We start from the raw sequence: 5,000 nt of genomic DNA, 5'->3' as shown, positions 1-5,000 counted from the left end.
CAGAGCCGGTAGTGCGGCGTCTGCTCTCAGCCTAAGAGGCTTCTGGGAGTGCTCAGGCAAGGGTCAGCCTGCACCCTTGCTGGCAGCACCCAGGGGAACCAGGACGCTTGCATCTCTCGCCTTCATTTTCGACACAAACGCCTGAGGAGGGAAGCCAACCCTCCGTGTGTCAAGAGACCGTCCCCGCCCCGGCCTCCGACTGATTCTTAGAACGGACGGAAAGAGTCAGGCAAGCCTGTTAAGACTTCCGCGAACTCTCCGGCTTGCACTGAGACGCGAGGTCGATGTGCTCAGCACCACGGGGCCCCTTTCGCCTGCAGGTCCCGAGCCGCCAACATGTTCTAAGTATCGTGTTCTCCAAACCTGGGTGACGGGCACCGCAGGGAGGCAGAGCCATCGCACTTGCCGGGTGGCAGAGGAAGGACCGGACTATGTACAATAGCGGCCAACGACTCCCAGAGCCGGTAGTGCGGCGCCTGCTCTCAGCCTAAGAGGCTTTTGGGAGTGCTCAGGCAAGGGTCAGCCTGCACCCTTGCTGGCAGCACCCAGGGGAACCAGGACGCTTGCATCTCTCGCCTTCATTTTCGACACAAACGCCTGAGGAGGGAAGCCAACCCTCCGTGTGTCAAGAGACCGTCCCCGCCCCGGCCTCCGACTGATTCTTAGAACGGACGGAAAGAGTCAGGCAAGCCTGTTAAGACTTCCGCGAACTCTCCGGCTTGCACTGAGACGCGAGGTCGATGTGCTCAGCACCACGGGGCCCCCTTCGCCTGCAGGTCCCGAGCCGCCAACATGTTCTAAGTATCGTGTTCCCCAAACCTGGGTGACGAGCACCGCAGGGAGGCAGAGCCATCGCACTTGCCGGGTGGCAGAGGAAGGACCGGACTATGTACAATAGCGGCCAACGACTCCCAGAGCCGGTAGTGCGGCGCCTGCTCTCAGCTTAAGAGGCTTTTGGGAGTGCTCAGGCAAGGGTCAGCCTGCACCCTTGCTGGCAGCACCCAGGGGAACCAGGACGCTTGCATCTCTCGCCTTCATTTTCGACACAAACACCTGAGGAGGGAAGCCAACCCTCCGTGTGTCAAGAGACCGTCCCCGCCCCGGCCTCCGACTGATTCTTAGAACGGACGGAAAGAGTCAGGCAAGCCTGTCAAAGATTTGAGCAGATGTCAAAATCTTTTAAGACTTCCGCGAACTCTCCGGCTTGCACTGAGACCCGAGGTCGATGTGCTCAGCACCACGGGGCCCCTTTCGCCTGCAGGTCCCGAGCCGCCAACATGTTCTAAGTATCGTGTTCCCCAAACCTGGGTGACGAGCACCGCAGGGCGGCAGAGCCATCGCACTTGCCGGGTGGCAGAGGAAGGACCGGACTATGTACAATAGCGGCCAACCACTCCCAGAGCCGGTAGTGCGGCGTGCGAGGTCTGCTCTCAGCGGAAGAGGGTTTTGGGAATGCTCAGGCAAGGGCCAGCCTGCACCCTTCCTGGCCGCTCCCACGGGAACCAGGCTACTTGCAATCCTTTCCCCCAATAGCAAGTGCCTTTTGGAGGGACGGCCGGAGTCAACGTGGGGTTTGCCCGCCCTCCAAAGTGTCAAGAGACCGCCGCACAGGCCTCTGACTGATTCTTAGAACAGGCAGCAAGAGTTGGGTAAGTCTGTCGAAAATTTGACAAAGTGTCAAAAATTAGACTTCCGAGAGCTCTTGGGCATGCACACAGGCCTGTCATTCAAGTGCTCTGCCCGCGGAACCGTTTTTCGGATGCCTTTCAAAGTGGTCCCGCGCCGCCATTTTGTTCTAAAAATCGTGTTCCCAGAAATCTCCGGGTACCCCGCCAACCTCACTGTGTCACAATGTCAAGTGGCACTGAATGGGTCTGAATTTCAAATTCGACTGCTTCGCTCTGGAACTCGAACCCGGCAAAACCGTTTGGATTTTTCCCGGTCCAGACTTCCGCGGCAGACAAAGTTAAAGTTTTCGGGCTGCAGACTCAAAACGACATCTGGCCAACCGCCGGGCTCAATTCGCCCAGTTCCTCCGGCACTTCGGAACTCATGTTCGGCATGAGTTTTTGAATCTTTCCCGATGCTTCGGCATTTTCCTCCGCTGACACTTAGAATATTTTTCACACTTGGCCGAAAATTTTTCTAAGTTTTTCTGGTTACTGATTTCTTCTTTTCGGGCATTTTTCTAAGTTTTCTTGGTTACTCATTTCTCATTTTCAAACATTTTTCTAAGTTTTTCTGGTTACTGATTTCTTCTTTTTGGGCATTTTTCTAAGTTTTCTTGGTTACTCATTTCTCATTTTCAAACATTTTTCTAAGTTTTTCTGGTTACTCATTTCTCATTTTCAAACATTTTTCTAAGTTTTTCTGGTTACTGATTTCTTCTTTTTGGGCATTTTTCTAAGTTTTCTTGGTTACTCATTTCTCATTTTCAAACATTTTTCTAAGTTTTTCTGGTTACTGATTTCTTCTTTTTGGGCATTTTTCTAAGTTTTCTTGGTTACTCATTTCTCATTTTCAAACATTTTTCTAAGTTTTTCTGGTTACTGATTTCTTCTTTTTGGGCATTTTTCTAAGTTTTCTTGGTTACTCATTTCTCATTTTCAAACATTTTTCTAAGTTTTCTTGGTTACTCATTTCTCATTTTCAAACATTTTTCTAAGTTTTTCTGGTTACTGATTTCTTCTTTTTGGGCATTTTTCTAAGTTTTCTTGGTTACTCATTTCTCATTTTCAAACATTTTTCTAAGTTTTTCTGGTTACTCATTTCTCATTTTCAAACATTTTTCTAAGTTTTTCTGGTTACTGATTTCTTCTTTTTGGGCATTTTTCTAAGTTTTCTTGGTTACTCATTTCTCATTTTCAAACATTTTTCTAAGTTTTTCTGGTTACTCATTTCTCATTTTCAAACATTTTTCTAAGTTTTTCTGGTTACTCATTTCTGCTTTTCCAACGTTTTACTAAGTTTTGCTGGTTACTGAGTTCACACTTTTAAACATTTTCGGGCATTTTTCTACGTTTTTCATGTTACTCATTTAGCACTTTCAGGCACTTTCCTATGCTTTCCTGCTTACTGATTTCACACTTTTAAGCATCTTCGGGCATGTTCCCTAAGTTTTGCAGTTCATTCGTTTGGGACAGTCAGGCAACTTTCCTAAGCTTTCCTGGTAACCGAATTCACATTGTTGAGAACTTTGGAACCCTTCCCTAAGCTGTGCTGGTTACTCACTTTACCTCTTCAGACACTTGCCCCCGTTGTGACAGAGACCACTTCCCGACTCGGGAAATGCACCAAATTCGGCCTGAACTCAGAGGGCAGTCCCCCCTCGAAGGCGTGGAAGTCGGCAGAATCGCCGGGTCAAATCCGGCTGAGCTACCCGGCTTGGAAGCCTCAAAGTCGGTATGAGCTGTCAGGTTCACTCCCATCCCCGTTTGGACCACTTCCCGACTCGGGAAATTCACCAAATTCGGCCTGAACTCAGAGGACAGTCCCCCCTCGAAGGCGTGACAGTCGGCAGAACCGCCGGATCAAATCCGGCTGAGCTACCCGGCCCCGAAGCCTCAAAGTCGGTAAGAGCTGTCAGGTTCACTCCCATCCCCGTTTGGACCACTTCCCGACTCGGGAAATTCACCAAATTCGGCCTGAACTTATACAACAGTCCCCCCTCGAAGGCGTGACAGTCGGCAGAACCGCCGGATCAAATCCGGTTGAGCTACCCGGCTTGGAAGCCCCAAAGTCGGTAAGAGCTGTCAGGTTCACTCCCATCCCCGTTTGGACCACTTCCCGACTCGGGAAATTCACCAAATTCGGCCTGAACTTATACAACAGTCCCCCCTCGAAGGCGTGACAGTCGCTAGAACCGCCGGATCAAATCCGGTTGAGCTACCCGGCTTGGAAGCCCCAAAGTCGGTAAGAGCTGTCAGGTTCACTCCCATCCCCGTTTGGACCACTTCCCGACTTAGGAAATTCACCAAATTCGGCCTGAACTTAGAGGAGAGTCCCCGCTCGAAGGCGTGGAAGTCGGCAGAATCGCCGGGTCAAATCCGACTGAGCTACCCGGCCCCGAAGCCTCAATGTCGGTAAGAGCTGTCAGGTTCACTCCCATCCCCGTTTGGACCACTTCCCGACTCGGGAAATTCACCAAATTCGGCCTGAACTTAGACAACAGTCCCCCCTCGAAGCCGTGGCAGTCGCTAGAACCGCCGGATCAAATCCGGTTGAGCTACCCGGCTTGGAAGCCCCAAAGTCGGTATGAGCTGTCAGGTTCACTCCCATCCCCGTTTGGACCACTTCCCGACTTAGGAAAATCACCAAATTCGGCCTGAACTCAGAGGGCAGGCCCCCCTCGAAGGCCAGGCATTCGGCAGAACCGCCGGGTCAAATCCGACTGTGCTACCCGGCCCCAAAGCCTCAAAGTTGGTATGAGCAGTTAGGTTCACTCCCATCCCCGTTTGGACCACTTCCCGACTTAGGAAATTCACCAAATTCGGCCTGAACTTAGAGGAGAGTCCCCGCTCGAAGGCGTGGAAGTCGGCAGAATCGCCGGATCAAATCCGGTTGAGCTACCCGGCCCCGAAGCCCCAAAGTCGGTATGAGCTGTCAGGTTCACTCCCATCCCCGTTTGGACCACTTCCCGACTTAGGAAATTCACCAAATTCGGCCTGAACTCAGAGGGCAGGCCCCCCTCGAAGGCCAGGCATTCGGCAGAACCGCCGGGTCAAATCCGACTGTGCTACCCGGCCCCAAAGCCTCAAAGTTGGTATGAGCTGTTAGGTTCACTCCCAAACCCGTTGGGACCACTTCCCGACTTAGGAAATTCACCAAATTCGGCCTGAACTTAGACAACAGTCCCCCCTCGAAGGCGTGACAGTCGGTAGAACCGCCGGGTCAAATCCGGCTGAGCTACCCGATTTGGAAGCCTTCAACACAAAACCCATCCGGCAATGCCACTCAAAAAGGGCCCAAATTCAGAAACACCCCCTTCAATAGGTACCACT

This window comes from Hemiscyllium ocellatum, unplaced genomic scaffold, assembly GCF_020745735.1.
Source record: "Hemiscyllium ocellatum isolate sHemOce1 unplaced genomic scaffold, sHemOce1.pat.X.cur. scaffold_2632_pat_ctg1, whole genome shotgun sequence".
NCBI classification, from domain to species: Eukaryota; Metazoa; Chordata; class Chondrichthyes; order Orectolobiformes; family Hemiscylliidae; genus Hemiscyllium; species Hemiscyllium ocellatum.
This window is presented reverse-complemented; position numbering follows the sequence as displayed.